This window comes from Engraulis encrasicolus, chromosome 12, assembly GCF_034702125.1.
Source record: "Engraulis encrasicolus isolate BLACKSEA-1 chromosome 12, IST_EnEncr_1.0, whole genome shotgun sequence".
NCBI classification, from domain to species: domain Eukaryota; kingdom Metazoa; phylum Chordata; class Actinopteri; order Clupeiformes; family Engraulidae; genus Engraulis; species Engraulis encrasicolus.
In genome coordinates this window covers 300,001-317,339 of record NC_085868.1, presented here as the reverse complement: position 1 = coordinate 317,339, position 17,339 = coordinate 300,001, and the positions used below count along the sequence as shown (strand labels likewise).

Genomic DNA, 17,339 nt, shown 5'->3' with positions numbered 1-17,339 from the left:
ATTCCCGACTTTTTAAAGTAATGAGTGTCACCTCACCACATTTATGTGGCAATGTGGTCAGCTTGGAAAGAGCAGATATTAATGAAAAAATATATGAAATAGTATTTGAAATAGCAATAGGCTATTTGTTTGTTTTATTGGAGAAAAACTATTTCTTCATTACCATAGGCCTACCATACTCCATGTCTGTCTATGATTTAGGAGTGAGGTCACACTATTGAAGCTTAGGCCTACCTCTTTATCCAGGAGAGGTTCCAGATTGGCCTGTCTTAATTCAAAGGCCATCAGAAAACAGAGAACATTTTTCCTACCATCATAACCAGTGTTTGTGCGTACATAATCAGGACCGCTGACAGCTTTGGCTGTGCCCAGGACAAAGTCATCTGAAAGGGCCCCCCACTCAATACATAGACTACATACAATGTAACAGACCTGCAAACTCGTCAAAGAAAAAAAGGTGACAGTGTAGAGCTGGGGTTCTATTTCTATTCACGTGAATGACCTAATTGGACAGGAAAAAGGTGACTGTCACCAAAAGGTGACGAGTTTGCAGGTATGATGTAATGAGGACCCATTCCTGGACCCCTCGTCTCACTGGGCCCAGGTCAACGGACCCCTTTGCCCCCCCTGTCAGCTTCCCTGCATGTAGGCCACATACATTGCTGAAAGAAGTGAACGAGACAGGAATGAAATGTGAAAATGTATTTCTGTTTACTTTTACACTATGAAGTGTGAACGGTTACCTCTCCTTCTCATATTCAGAGTGCATAAAACAGCACTCAACTGTGTGGTCTGTTGATAGCCTGTGTAGTACAGTAGATTAGACTCCATTTTTTAAATAAAAATCTATGGAGGGTTAACACAAAGTTTGAAATTGTGTTTGACCAGTCTCCAATGTGCAGTTTAACTAATAACTAAAAATAATGCATTGACATGAAATACAGACTGATACATACAATAAATACAGTCACACAGAGACACAAACAGTGTGCAATAAGAAGATTAACATACTGATGGACAATAAATACACAAACACAGTGGACACACACACACACACGACAGGAAGAGATCATACAGGTGATGTGAAGATGCTGTATATAAGGAGCAATGAGTAAAGTGTAAGTGGCATGGTGAAAGAAGTGTTCATGGAATATTCTCCAGTGTCCTTGGAATATTCATGTGGTTTTCTTCAGTGCGTTGAGGAGTCTGATGGCTTGTGGAAAGAAGCCGTTTCCCAGTGTGCTTGTGTAGTAGGGAGAACAGTCTGTATGCTGGATGAGTTGTGTCTTTATGATGTTCATTGCCCTCTTGGAACAGTGTGAAGTGTACAGATCCTGAATGGCTGGTAGGGGTGATCTTATGAGCTTTTCTGCCGTTCTCACCACACTCTCTGTACTGCCTTCTAGTCTTCAGCTTGACGGCTGCCATGCCAGACAGAGAGGCTGCTGGTCAGGATGCTCTCAATGACACCCCTGTAGAAGGTGGTGAGTGCCGATGTGGGGCGGTCGGCTCTTCTCTCATCCTTCGCAGGAAGTAGTAGGAGTAGTGTCTGTGCCTTTTTGAGATGGTGGAGCCATGTGGTGCAGTTGGCAGAGGAGGAGGGGCACAGTGGTTGGTGCTGGGTTGATCAGGTTCACCAAAGTTGCTGGTGTCATCAGCCCTCCCTCTGAAAACTGGCTCCGTGCCTGTCAAAAAAAGGCATGCTAATGTTATGAATGAAAATAAAGACAAAAACAAGCACCCCCTATCTACCTACAGAAAGACATGACCATGACATGACCATGTGCATATGCTTGTGCACACGCCCCCCCACACACTGCTACTGTCTTAAAGTGTAGCACGCAGGCACGCACGCACGCACGCAGGCAGGCAGGCACGCAGGCACTCAGGCAGGCAGGCAGGCAGGCAGGCACGCAGGCCTATTCTCCCCCTTTGCCTCAAGTCAAGTGTGCATTTTAGAGGTTGGCCTCACCTGCACATGTGTGAAGAGCAGGGAGATGGGAGGTTGAGGATGACGAGGCAGGGCAGGAGGTTCTCCTTGTGAGCTGCCCTGGTCCTGATGCTGATTGCCCATCACCATGCTGTGGCTCATCAAACCCATTACTGGCATATCGATGCTGAGCAGGAACGACTGCTTCCAACTGCACACAGACACACACACACACACACACGAGAGGGTATACATAGAATACACTACATAAAAATCACACCCATCATTTTAATGCAGAACTCCAGGCTGAAGAGTTACAGAGCGTCTGACCTGTACAGGGGTCACTATTACTGTACTATACTTATTGGTCTAGTGCAGAACAAAGCAGATTCAGTGATTTACTCACCACTGTGTGCAAGTTTCTGTGTTCAGCTCAGGTGGAAGCCCCCATCACAACATGTTGGTACTGACATCAACCATCTTTCAGAAAACTGGCTGCCTGTCAGAAATAGCAAAATTATGTTACCACAACAAGGTAGTATCTTAAAGATACCCTTAACCAAAGGCAGACAGACACACACTGCCACTGTCTTGGTTCTAGGACACACACACGCCCTTTAAGGGTCACATGTATAATGACCGGGTTCTCACTCACTCGCACACTCCTTTTCTCCTACTTTTGCCTCAGACAATGTAGTAAGTTTTTAAAAATTGGCCTTACCTGCACATGTGTGAAGGGCAGGAAGAGAGGTTGAGGATGGAGCTGCCAGTCAGGAGGTCCAGAGCTGTCCTGGTCCATCACCATCATGTGGATCATCAACCCCAACTTCTTATATCTGCGTGCACACATTCTCTCTCTCACACACACACACACACACACTTGGAGAGATACAGGTTATATGGCATATCAGGAGGCAGGGGTATTGTTGCGCTCTAGATGTTTAGAAATAAGTAGGTGCATGGACCCAAAAAGTAGAGCTCAATGTGGGAGCACACTAAAGACACTAAGGTCAAGTCACTACTCTCTGATGGCAGCAACCTGAAACGTCTGCTCTAATCTGCTCTGAGAATTGTTTTTTTTTTTTTTTATCTGCTTGTGCTTGACCTTAGTGTCTTATTTAGTGTGTGAATATGGCACATTTAAAATCAGACCCAATGACAAGTCAAGTCGGTTTTATTTTCAATTTCTTTACATGCACTGGTCAAGAATTGAAATTACGTTTAACACCAGGTTGAACAAATATGACACCTCCGACTTTCAGTGCTATTCTATACATCTTTGCTTCAAAGAAACACAACTGATAGCTCAGATGATGAAACAGACGTGCACAACGCAGCACAGGAAGAAACTACTGTATAAACACCTTTTGGCCCAGCATAATTTCGTGATAGCTCGTGGTACAACAAATATTCAAAACTTCCGCGTGTCATTTGAAAGGGATGTCAAAACTAAATGTTTATTCAAACGAGTAACAAACCACGAAACTGTTATTAATACGGAGATCATTTCGTGATCACTTTGTGGCGAACTTTATGATATTTAAGCAAGCAAGCACACCATCCGATAACCATTCGAAAGACCGTCAAAACGTTTATGAATGAACTTTTCGTGGTAGGCCTAGTTAACTTTTATTCTAGTCTGGCTAGCTTAGTATCTTTCATCTCACCCTTGTCATGTTAACGTCTTATCTTACACATAACGATGTACTCCATTCACATTTGCCTCGTATTGTCGTAACAAGATTCTGAGATGTGCTGCCTTTGTCCATTCTGACCAGGCTGGCTAGCTAGCTAGCTACCAGGTTGGAAATAGTATAGTAAACTAGCACAGATTTCCCAGGCAGTGAAGCCTGTAGTGGGGTATGAAGGGCAACAGATGCTCATATTTTGGGAACCAAAGGCAGTTTCCTGCTTAATATATGCAGTGAAGTAGTCACAAGAATGGTAATTACACAGGAATAATAGTTGTTTTGTCTGCCCATAACTTAGTGCTGTACATTATGACAAATACACACACAACATCTGAAACAAACTTACGAAGGGCGGCCTGTTAGCTTGCCTTGAAGCTAAAAAAAACATTAGCCAACACCGCTAGTTGGTGGGCCGAGGTGGTTAAATGTTCGCCCTCCGACTGAAAGTCAACTCGTAAAGTAACCGTTATGTATATTCATGCATTTAATATCGAAATCTTACCGACAGTTGAGTGATCGCTGCAGCGAAATCCTTCCAGTCGTTTTAAAAAGTCCTGCGCGGCGCTTGTGTTGTCATTCGGCAGCAACTGACTTCAGAAACTTTGAACAGTCAAAGGGGCGTTACTGTGAGGGCGGTCTAGTAAGGAGGAATGGGCGTAGCGGTATTAGCTGGACAAGACGCAGCTGGACCATAGAATATAAGCCATCTTTTCATTATCATTTTGTATGTTAAAATTGGGTACTTCTTTTGCAAAGATTAGAAAATATTGCTGCCTAATTTGTTCATATTTTGGACAGTGGAGCAGAAAGTGCATCTCGGTCTCAACCTCATCAGTCGTACAGTGACCACATATCCGCTGATCTCTTGGTAGCCATGTTTTTTTGTAGCGTCCTTTCTCTACAGCTAGACTGTGGCCACATAACCTGTACTTGGTTAGGATCTGTCTCTGCTTTGTATCTCTGACTGTGTAGAGATACTCTGCCAATTCATAATTTCTTTTTAGTCCAAGATAACATTCTAGTTTGGATTGTGATTTTGTCTGATTCTCCCAGTGTTCCAGGTAAGTATATTTGCATTGGGTCATAATTTGTTTTACTTTTATTTGATTGGTCTGAGGTTGATGGGTTAGTGAGTTAGGAGGTTTAGTTAACTTCAGAACCAACTGACTGAGGGGATTGGTATTAGGGCTAACCTCTTGGGTTTTAAATGCTTGTGACTTTATAGTGTTTTCTTCACTGAATTTAAGATGTGTCCAAAACTTTAGGGATCTTTTTTGTATATTTATCGCCAATGGGAATCTGCCTAATTCTGCCCTGCATGCATTTGTGGGAGTTTTTCTTTGGACTCTGAGGATATTTCTGAGAAATTCTGCATGCAGGGATTCTATGGGATGCTTGTCCCATCTAGTGTAGTCTAGCTTACTGAGTGGGCCCCATACTTCACATCCATATAATGCAATAGGCATAATGACGCTGTCAAATATTTTACACCAGATTTTAATTGGAATTTGAATTTTGTAAAAGTTTCGTTTGATAGCGTAGAGAGCTCTACGAGCTTTTTCTTTTAGCACATTCACTGCAAGGTCAAAGCTTCCAGAGGCGCTGAGTGTCAGGCCTAAGTAGTTATATGATAATGAATGTTCTAGGGCGGTGTTTCCTAGAGTGAAAAGGTGTCTGGTTGCCTGCAGTCTGGGTTTTTTCTGGAAGATTACAATCCTTGTTTTTGCCAAGTTAACTGTCAGGGCCCAGTTCTGACAGAAATGCTCTAGAGTGTCCAGGTGCTGTTGTAGCCCTTCTTTTGTGGGCGACAGCAGCACCAGATCATCTGCAAAGAGTAGGAATTTAACTTCCATGTTGTTTAGGGGGAGTCCAGGGGCTGTAGATTGTTCCAGTTGCACCGCTAACTCATTAATATAGATATTGAACAAAGTAGGACTCAAACTACAGCCCTGTCTCACCCCGCGCCCTTGAGTGAAGTAGTCTGTTCTGCTATTATTAATTTTTATGGCACATTTGTTGTCCGAATACATGCTTTTGATTAAGTCGTATGTTTTACCCCCTACACCACTTTGCAATATTTTGTAAAATAGTCCATCAAGCCAGATTGAATCAAACGCTTTTCTAAAGTCGACAAAACAGGCAAACATTTTGTTTTTGTTTTTTTGGAGAACATGTTTGTTGATTAGGGTGTGTAGGGTGTAAATATGGTCAGTAGTACGGTGTTTTGGTAGGAATCCAATTTGACTATTACTCAAGACATTGTGCTTGGTGAGAAAGGACTGTATACGGGCGTTTAGAATACAGCAGAAAACCTTCCCCAGGTTACTGTTCACACAGATGCCTCGGTAGTTGTTGGGGTCGAATTTGTCTCCACTCTTGAATATTGGGGAAATAAGCCCCCTGTTCCAGACCTCAGGAAAACAGCCAGCTTGGAGAGTAAGGTTAAATAGTTTCAAAAGCACCTGATGCAGCTCAGGAGTGCTGTGTTTCAGCATTTCAGTTCTGATGTTGTCAGGACCGCATGCTTTCTTAGATTTCAGTTTGAGGAGTGTGTCCAGTAATTCATCTAATGTGATTTCATAGTCAAGAGGGCTCTGATTATCTTTTATAATATTTTCTAGAGAGTGTAATTTTTCTTTGATGATTTGTTGGCCAATTGTGAGATTATTTGGTACAATGTTTTCATACAGGCTTTCAAAGTATGTTTTCCATATTTCTCCATCTTTCAGAGGTGTTTCTTGCCTTTGTTTTGGGTTCAGGCTATTCCATTTTTCCCAAAATTGATTTTCCCTTATGGAGTTTTCGATTTCTGCAAGGGTTTCATCATAGTGGTTTTGTTTTTTCTTTCGAATTATGGATTTATACTCTTTCAGTTTTGTGCAATAACTCTCTCTAATTTCAGCATTATGTGGTTGTCTATGTTTTTGATTTGACAGTTGTCTGACATGTTTTCGCTTCAGTTCACACTCCTTATCAAACCATTTTTCTTTTTTGGGTTTACTTTTATGTTTTAGGTTTCTTTTCCGTAGGTTTGCTTTTATTGCAATATTGTGGTATAGTAAAGTGACTTTACTTATTGCCCGATTGACGTCAGATTGATTTGGTTCGAATTTGGTCAGAAGAAAATGATTAATATTGTTAGTGATTTCAATTGAGTTTGCTGCATTAATGAATTCAGTTTCACTGCCATTTGTCCATTTGTATGGTGGATTGAGTTCAAGCAGTTTCTTTGTAACTGCTGTTATGTTTTTTGTTCTTTTAAGGAAGACATTGATTTGGCAGTGATCTGAAAGTGGTAGCTGTGGTCTTACAGTGAATGCGTTTATGGAACTGGGGTCCATGTCAGTAATTGCATAGTCCACTACACTAGACCCAAGAGGTGAGCAGTAAGTGAACCGGCCTAATGAGTCCCCTTTCATCCTACCATTAAGGAAGTACAGGCCCAGGCCTCGACAGAGATGCACTAACTCTCTACCATTTTTATTCGTGACAGGATCAGGGTTGTGTCTTGATTTTTTTATTGGGTTTTCCAAATTTGGTAGCATAATAAATGCATCATCTTTCTCATCTATGTCAGTGATTTCATTTTCTAGGCCTGTTCTGGCATTGAGGTCTCCACATAGCAACACACTTCCCTGGGCCTGGTAATGGTTGCATTCATGGTTGAGTTCGTTAAAGAACTCTTCATTGTAGTATGGTGATTCTGCTGGTGGGGCGTATATGGCACATATATATATGTCATTTTTATCATTTGCAATGCCTTTGTTCAATTTTAGCCATATGTGAGTGGGTCCTCTTTTTACAGTATGTAAATAGGGTGAAAGGTATTCCCTGATCCATATTATGACCCCCCCTGAATCTCTGCCACGTGTTATGCTTTTGTTTTTAAAGGATGGTAAGATAATTTCATAATACCCGGAGGGACAGTGAGTAATAGCGTCTGCTCTGCACCAAGTCTCTAACAAAACAATGATATCGTGGTTTTTGATATTCAATAAGAAATCTGGATTAAGGCTTTTTGCTCCAAAAGTTGTTGAATAAAGTCCCTGGATGTTCCAAGAACTTACAGAGAATGATTTTAACATATGTAAATGTGATTTGGCATTAAAGTCATAGAAAGTGACAAATAGAATGAATAAAAAACAAGAAATGCAACTGTTGTATATCACATAACACACAGATTTACATGTTTTTTTTTTTTTTTTTCCCTTTATCTCTCCCTCTTACCCCTCTCACCTCCTTACTGTCTGTCTCAGCTGAGTTTGTTGAAGATGAGGTGCAATAGTTGCCTCACCTCTCCGATGTCAGTGCAGGCCGGGTGTATTTGACCTTGCAGTACGTCTGCGTAGGTTCTGTGGCCCTGTGGGGCCTGGCAACAGAAACAGCTGTCTGGTGGGGTGCTGGTCCCATATGCACCTGGAGTGTGTGTTGACCTGGGCTGGTGACACAGGTCACGTTGGTGTGCTCCAGGGCCTGAAGGAGGAGCGCTGGCCTGGGCTTTCTCTCTCTCTCTCTCTCTCTCTCTCTCTCTCTCTCTCTCTCTCTCTCTCTCTCTCTCTCTCTCTCTCTCTCTCTCTCTCACACACACACACACACACATGAATTCCTTCCCCCCAACCTTCCTGACCTGCAGATGAACAGTGAAATTCATGAACTTACCACTTCAGATAGGCTATTTGTATTTGCCTCAAGCCAGTGGACATACCATCCCACAGACATACCACACTGTAGCAGTACTGGGAACCAAAGTGAGTGGCCCATGGTAATGTCATTATCTGACGGTCTGATGGTGCTCTATGCTCCAATCTGCAATCGTCCTGTGATGTTACATGTAGATCTTATCCTCCTTTAAACGAGTCTTGTTAAGGGATGCAAAAGAAATGTCACTCAAAACGTACAATAAAGTAATATACCTGTATAGTATCTTTTTTTAAACCGTATTGTATATACAACCATAGGTCATTATCAACCGAGGGTGCTGCTTTTCCACCAATCACAAAAACACCTCCGATGTTTTGGCCTTGAGCCTGTCCTTGAGAAATGTGGAATATGTGGGTTGAGATGAAACCAGCAGCTCTCTGTTCTGCCTCTCTGTGTTTCAGGTACCTACACACACACACAAGCACGCACGCACGCACGCACGCACGCACGCACGCACGCACGCACGCACGCACGCACGCACGCACGCACGCACGCACTCCATCTTTCCTTGTGTAGTGCGCCCATACCGTTCCCAAGCAGTGACTCACAGGTCATACAGCGTGTGCAGAGAGGGAAGGGAGTCTTATCGGGTCCAGCAAGAGGTCTGTGCAAATGTAATTTCTCCCTGAAAGCTCAAATGTACACGTGGGACTTTTGCCCCCTTGCAGGCCAATTTTTGTCATGACGACTCTCTCCTTTTTTCCCCCCCAAAATGCGGTAACACTTTACAATAAGGTTACGTGAGTAATGACGGAATAATGTCTGAAGTAATGACTGAATAACAGTGAATAAACATATGATTCATGCATGCAGTAATGTTTGCTCCATTAGTAGTCATGACTGATTCATGATTGGAGTAATAATGATTCACTATGAAGTAAATGTGGTACATCAAGGGTTAATTAAGAGTGTGAGTTCCAAATGTTAATAAATCATGTGTTAACATTGCTGAAAAAGATCATACCATATCTTTCTGATCATATATGAATCAGACCTTAGTTAACGGTGCATGAATAATAATGGAATGGAATAATGGTCAGTAATTCCGATTCATGGTCTGTATTCATGATGAAATAATTAATACATTATTTTTGCATTTTAAAGTAAATGTGGCTCATCGGTCATGAATTAATTTATAGGATTTTACTAATCCAGTATTACCAATGCAGATAAAAGGCATACCATATCGATTCAGTGACAGTCATACCTGAATCAGACCGTGGAAAGAGTGAGAGGGCACCCAAGATAAGGGTCTGCTGGTTGTAGTGGCTTACGTGTGGGATATGCCTCACGTTCGGATGCAAACAGCCATATCTGGAGATCTTTGTATATGAGGTCATGATTGCACGCCAAGACCAGGAACAGCATTTTGGAGAACCTAGGAGCATGTCATGCAGGACCCCTTTGTAAAGACCATAACAGTTTGGGTAGCTTTCCTTGTGAGTACCAAATGTTTTTATTGGAAATTGGGTAAACCACATTTACTTTAAGATGCAAAAATAATGTATTCATTATTTCACCATGAATACAGACCATGAATCGGAATTCCTGACCATATCATTCCATTATCACTCATGCACCGTTAACTAAGGTCGGATTCCTATATGATCGGAAAGATATGGTATGATCTTTTTCCGCATTTGGAACTCACACTCTTAATTAACCCTTGATGTACCACATTTACTTCATAGTGAATCATTATTACTCCAATCATGAGTCATTCATGACTATTATTATATGGTTGTGACGTCATCTGTCGAATGCTCCATTCATTTCAACGGGGCTCCCCAACGTTCGGACGTCTGTTATTTTTCGATAACGGACGGGTTGGTCTATAACAGACCGCTGTCAATGGCAACAAGACTTTTCACTGCTAAAGCGACTTTTCAACAAGACTCTAATCAGCTGCTGTGATAGACAGCACCCGTTGTCCTGGCTACCGCTGTCAATGGCAACAAGACGTTCACTGCTAAAGCCACTGGCTTGTATACAAGTCAGTGGCTAAAGCGAATGTTTCATATCACTCCGCAGGGGGTCCGGTCTTTTGTCACTCTAATCAGCTGCTGTGATAGACAACACCTGTTGTCCTGGCTAGCCTACCTAGCTGTTGCCTAGCGGTGTTCCACAACGGCACTGTTTTGTTTTGCGCAGCAACAATCTTAACATTAAATAGGTCTAAAGAAATGTCCCCGCATGTGTGAATCATTTAAGTATATCCATATAATAAGCGGGTTAACTTTCGGCGAGTCGGTCGCAAGACCAAGAACAAGACCCCTCCGCTCCGCGTCGGGGTCTAAAGATTCTCTCTGTCGTGCTGCTATTCCACGGTAGCGACCTTCTCGCCGAACGTTAACCCTTACATAATGGAGTAGACATTACTGCATACATGAATCATATGGTTGTTCACTATTAATCAGACAATAATTCAAACATTATTCTGTCATTACTCATGTAACGTTATTGTAAAGTGTTACCCAAAATGCTATGAAAGTCAATTTAATTCATTTTAAACATAGTCTATGTTTTCATTTGGAAGCATCATGGCATTTGGAACTGGATGAATGGTGCTATCACACTTTTTCTTCATAAAATTCAAACATCAGTTGGTGTACGGATATTACTTGCAAACACAATATACTAGAGACACAACACTTTTTAACATGTTTGAAATGGAGATATGGCATTTTGGAAAAGCTCTTCGAATGTAATTTCCCCCTGAAAACTCAAATGTACACATGGTACTTTGGCCCCCTTATACGCCATATTGACTCATCATGTCTTTCCCCCTTTCCTCTTGCTGTTTCTTGCCATCTTCTCTCTGCCTCTTTCTCTTTCTCTCCTCCTCTGACATCCTCTCTACACTTCACTACCCTCTACCCTCCCTCCCTGTCTATCTTTCTCCTGTTTTTCCTTTCCTCCTCTCTGCCCATAGCACTACAGTATTCCGCCACTTAGTCGCTCTCTTTCTTTTCTCTCAACATCTTTTTCTCTCCATTGCTCTCTCTATGAGATTTCTCTCCCATTTTCCCTCTACCTCTACCTCCGTATGTTTCTCTCTTCCTCTCCTCTCCTTGTCTTCAGGTCTCAGTGGGTAATGATATCTGCTTCATGCACACACACACACACATACACACGCACACATGCACGCATGCACACACGCATGCACGTGCATCAGACACTCCCATGAATACACTCACTCAGTGGGTAATCAGTGACTATATGATTTCTGATGTGATGCTTGCCTGTCGCTTTAGTGGCCATTAAGGCTGGTTTGCATGACGGGATCAAGGCTCTGTCGATCTCTCTCTCTCTCTCTCTCTCTTTCTCTCTCTCTCTCTCTCTCTCTCTCTCTCTCTCTCTCTCTCTCTCTCTCTCTCTCTCTCTCTCTCTCTCTCTCTCACACACACACTCTCACTCTCACCCTTTCATTTCCTGTGCAATTTTTTACCTCTCACTCTGGCTTTCAATCATTTACCGTTTCGTTCTTTGCTTTCTCTCTCTCTCTTTCTCTCCCTGGCCTGCATGGCCAGATGAGGGTGCTGTGTCAATCTTTCTCTACTTCACTCTTTCCCTGTTTTCTTATTCACTCTCTTTCACTTGCTCCCTCTTTCTCTGTCACTCACTTCACTCACACTCACTTTCTGATTCTCTTCTTCACTCTTGCTCTCTTCATCTCCTCCTCTATTTATCTATCTATCTCTGTACATGTGTGCTTGCGTTGCGTGCATGCGTGCGTGCGTGCGGGCATGAGTGTGTGTCATGCAAAAGCCTGTGCCTATGTGTGTGTATGTCAATTTGTACATAGAGAGACAGACACATGAAGCATGAAGCAAGTCTTTATGGACTTGGCTTTGTGCACAGTTGGAAAAGGAAGGGACACTCTCCAAACTGTCCTCACAATGATCGGATCATGGAATTGTGTGTGTGTGTGTGTGTGTGTGTGTGTGTGTGTGTGTGTGTGTGTGTGTGTGTGTGTGTGTGTGTGTGTGTGTGTGTGTGTGTGTGTTTGTGTGTGTGTGTGTGTGTGTGTGTGCGTGTGTGTGTGTGTGTGTGTTTGTGTGAGTTTGTTTGAGTGCGTCCACTTCCGTGTTCTCTCAAGTGTGTCACAGGCACTTAAAGTGATTCTATTCACACTCCACCCCACTCTAACACACACACACACACACACACACACACACACACACACACACACACACACACACACACACACACACACACACACACACACACACACACACACACACACACACACACACACACACACACACAACCTTCTGTCTTCTGATCATGAAGGTGAATGGGCCCATCAGATTTATGGTGGTGGCATCGCACTGTGCCCCACTCTCGTACTCTCGTCTCCTTTCATCCCCTGTTGTCTCAATGACTTGATGTCTTGTCCCTTGCCACTGTTGATGATGTGTGTGTGTGTGTGTGTGTGTGTGTGTGTGTGTGTGTGTGCGTGTGTGTTCGTGCCTATGTACGTGCGTGTGTGTGTTTGTGATTGTCTTGTTGTAAATAGAGAGGGGGGAAAGGGGGTAAATCTAGATGTGTTAAAGGTGTACTGTGTAATATTTTTAGTAGTTTATTTCCAGAATGTATGCTGCCCATTCACAAATGTTATCTTTTTCATGAATATTTACCACCACTATCAAATGAAAGGGGATTTTCTCCATTGTCCGCCATTTTGAATTTCCAGACAAAGACATTTTTAGCCGCACAACTCACTGTTGAATTTCCAGACAAAGACATTTTTAGCCGCACAACTCACTGTATTTTGGTCATACTAGTAATATAAGTTCATTATATAGTAAATATTCTTGAAAATGTCAAATTTGGTAGTAGTCAGCACAGTTTCAATGAGCAGCATAGCATAAAATCCTCAGTTTATTCAGTTGTGACCATGATCAGTTACATCATCAATAAAAATGAAGGAGCCTGTTCCAGAAGCATGCATGTCTGGCCGTTACCTCTAACACAGATGAGCTTGTAAGGAGGTAAAGGATGCCGTCATTTAAAACAAACAGAGCCCGCCGATCATTTATACCTACTAGTATATCCATGTTGAATAAGACAACTGTAACTTAGACTGAATAGCACAGTGCACCTTAGTACTGAATAACTGCACTTTACTGTGTTTAAGCTGGGTTTTTGTCAACCTGTCTTCTTGTCCTATAGAGGGGGGGGGGGGGGTTGTGTTTGTCTATTGTGTTTTTGTTTATTGTAATGTCTTTATGGTTGTATCAGATGCACTGAAAATGGCACGGAACATTTTTCCGAAAGGACAAATAAACTATCTATCTATCTATCTATTCACTAACCTGCCTTGACTCATATGAACGGAACTGCCATTCCTACCAACTGCCAGGCTGTTCACAAGTTTGGCAAAGTGTGCTTATAAGATTTTTTTGACCATTGCTCCACATTGGTGAGGTCAGACATCAATGTTGGTTGACAAGCCCTCTCTCTCTGTCTCCATTCTAATTCATCCCAAAGGTGTTCCATTGGGTTCAGGTTAGGACTCTGTGCAGGCCAGTGAAGTTCATCCATACCATACTCTGTCATCCATGTCTTTATGGACTTGGCTTTGTGCACAGTTGGAAAAGGAAGGGACACTCTCCAAACTGTCCTCACAATGATCGGATCATGGAATTGTGTGTGTGTGTGTGTGTGTGTGTGTGTGTGTGTGCGTGTGCGTGTGTGTGTGTGATTTAGTTTATATTTAGGGGTGGGCATGAATTAGACTAATAACACATAGAATAAATGGTGCCACAACGCTCATGCATGAGAGTGCGAGTGTGAGTGAGAGTGCATGAGAGTGAGGATGATGACTGTATGCGTGCGTGCATGCGTGCGTGAAGTAAGGTTGAATTAGACTGATAACCCATATGAATGGTTCTACAGCAGTGCGTGAGCGAGATTGCAGTAATATAAGTCATGCTGGCAGGCAGCATATTTACATAAATAAATAAGTCAACAAATGAATAAGTAAATAAATATGTTAAAAAAAAACATGTTATCTCCCATTCGTGGTTGCCTTACTTATAGCTTAAGGAAGCTGTTTTGTTCAACCCTGCTCAGAAACCCCCAACACACACACACACACACACACACACACACACACACACACACACACACACACACACACACACACACACGCACACACGCACACACGCACACACGCACACACACACACACACGCACACAGTCTGACCACAGTCTGATCACAAGTCCTTAGACACACTGACAGAAACACAGATACACAGACACATACAAAGTCTCTCTCTCTCTCTCTCTCTCTCTCTCTCTCTCTCTCTCTCTCTCTCTCTCTCTCTCTCTCTCTCTCTCTCTCTCTCTCTCTCTCTCAGTTGGTGGCTGAGAGGACAAGCACTCCAAATGTAGCTGAGGTTATAAGGGGGAAAAAGAACTCTTCGACCGAATTGCTAGTTGTATCGGCGCAGGGGGCTCTGGTCAGGTCTCGCTTTCAAAGCGCAGAGATGATGGATGCCCCTTCCAAATTTTTCTTTAACCTGGAAAAGAAGAATGTGCAAACAAGGTTCATTCATGCCTTGCGCTCAGAGAATGGAAGTCTTTTAACTGATCGTGCCAGTATTCGAGACAGAGCAGTCCACTTTTATAAAGAACTTTATAAGAGTGAAACTCTGCAGAGTCAGGTTGATGATCGTGCTTTCCTTTCAGACTTGCCCCAGGTGTCAGCAGAGTCCAATGCCACCCTTGGTATGACTATTACAATGGAGGAGCTGGAGAAGGCCCTCCAAGATATGGAGTGTGGAAAAGTGCCTGGGGTAGACGGTCTACCAGTGGATTTTTATAAGTCCTTCTGGCCTGAGATGTGTAAGGAACTCCTAGCTGTGTTGCGCGACAGCATAGCCAAAGGGCGGTTGCCCTTGAGTTGCCGAAGAGCTGTGCTCACCCTACTGCCAAAAAAAGGTGACCTCAATGAAATAAAGTCTTGGAGGCCGGTCTCAATCCTGTGTGCAGACTACAAACTGTTCTCTAAAGTGCTGGCCAATAGACTAAGTAGAGTCTTAGATCAGGTCATCCACCCTGACCAGACGTACTGTGTGCCGGGTAGACACATTTATGACAATATCTCTTTTATTAGGGATATTTTTGATATCGGCAAGACTTTTAATTTAGAGTTTGGCCTAATTTCTGTAGATTTGGAGAAGGCGTTTGATAGAGTCGAGCTCAGCTACTTGTGGAGTGCTCTCTCAGCTTTTGGTTTTAATGCTTCATTTATTGATATGGTAAGGGTTCTGTACAGAGACGTTGAGAGTATGCTCAAGGTTAATGGTGACTTGTGCACTCCTTTTAAAGTCAGCAGGGGTGTGAGGCAGGGCTGTGCTTTGTCAGGCATGCTCTTTACCCTTGCAATAGAGCCAGTCTTGATCAGGATAAGACAAGAACTGAAAGGATTAACCATCCCAGATGATGGAAAGAGTTTTAAGGTGTCAGCATATGCTGATGATATTGCTGTGTTTATCAAGGACCAAGGAGACATTCAGACTTTGCTGAAAATATTTAATGATTTTAAGGTGTTCTCTTCTTCAAAGGTTAACTGGGAAAAAAGTGGGGCGGTTTTATTTGGGGAATGGTCTGGGGGGGAACCAAGGCTACCTGGTGGGTTATGTTGGACCCGGAATGGCCTCAAACACCTTGGGGTTTTTCTGGGGGATGAAATGTGGGTACAAAAGAACTTTGAAGGTGCACTTGAACAAGTAAAAGGACGTCTTGCCAAATGGACTTTTTTGCGTAACAAGTTATCCTACAGGGGGCGAGTCCTGATCATCAACAACCTGGCTGCATCTGCGTTGTGGCATCGGCTGGCATGTGTCGACCCCCCTGCCCAATTGCTGGCCAAAATCCAAGCCGTTCTCGTGAACTTTTTCTGGGACAATCTACACTGGGTGCCACAGAGCATGTTGTACCTGCCCAAGGAGGAAGGTGGCCATGGGCTGGTTCATCTTCAAAGCCGGACTGCCGCTTTCAGGCTTCAGTTTGCGCAACGCCTCCTGTCGGGGCCAGTTGACACAGGCTGGAAGTCTGTGGCCTGTTCTATTCTACGGACTGTTGAGCAGATGGGCATGGATAGAACTTTGTTTTTGTTGAACCCTAATGTCTTGAATCGCAGTGGACTCCCTGTTTTCTACAGTAACCTCTTTAAAGTGTGGTCCCTCTTCACTGTACACAGAGGGCAGACAAGTGAGTCTTTGTACTGGTTTTTAAAAGAGCCTGTAGTTTTTGGCTCTGCTTTAGACCTAGCCCTGGAAAAGCCTATGCCCTGCCTAACTCTGAACCTTCTGAGGTCTAGGGTCACTACAGTGGGAGACCTGGTAAGAATTGCCGGCCCGGATTTTATGAACTACAACGCGTTAACCGACCACCTGGGAACCCGTTCCTCCCGCATAATGGCCCAGCTTCTTGAGAAGTGGAGGGCCAAGTTAAAGCAAACAGAACTGGGAATGGTGCATGCTTTCAGCAGAGGGGCACGCAACCCAGACTGTAGTGACCACTTCCCTAATCTTGCTCTGTCCCCTAATTTGAAGGACTGTTCTGGTGTGCTTTTAGAATGTGATAAGCTTCCTTTTTTAGTCCCCCCTGCGAAGGGTAAAGCACTGTACAAGTTATGCGTAAAATCATTTAATCTAAATTCTCTGGATGCAAGGCCCGACACGCCTTGGCGCCTTGTGTGTGTGTGTGTAAGTGTGTGTAAGTGTGTGTGTGTGTGTTTTTGTGTGAGTCTGTGTATGAGTGTGTAAGGGGTACTTGAATGCAAAGTCAGCTGCGTTTAGCCCAAGCTAAGCCGGTAACAGCTGAATGATAGCCACCATGATGCATTATGACAGTCTAGGACCCCCACAACAACTTACTGCCCTCAGCATGTGAAAAAAAGTTTAGGCGTCTTTGGATGAGCCCGACTTTCTCCCCCCTCATTATCTTCACGAGACAAGAAAAAAGGTCACAAAAGAAATAGAGAAATTTGTTTCAGGGAGATT

At 43.2% G+C, this 17,339-nt stretch overlaps 1 long non-coding RNA gene across 2 annotated transcripts; it reads right to left on the bottom strand.

The window, feature by feature from the left end:
• Window positions 1-268: 268 nt before the first annotated feature.
• Window positions 269-2,962, bottom strand: LOC134459960 (uncharacterized). 2 transcript variants are annotated; one of them, XR_010036918.1, is made up of 4 exons: window positions 2,652-2,962; window positions 2,337-2,425; window positions 1,973-2,141; window positions 269-1,685 (listed from the first exon to the last, which is right to left on the bottom strand). It is a non-coding gene; the product is annotated as an uncharacterized LOC134459960 (long non-coding RNA). The 2 variants fall into 2 exon arrangements; XR_010036917.1 differs by having other exon boundaries at window positions 2,337-2,429; window positions 2,652-2,961.
• Between the last annotated feature and the right edge of the window lie 14,377 nt (window positions 2,963-17,339).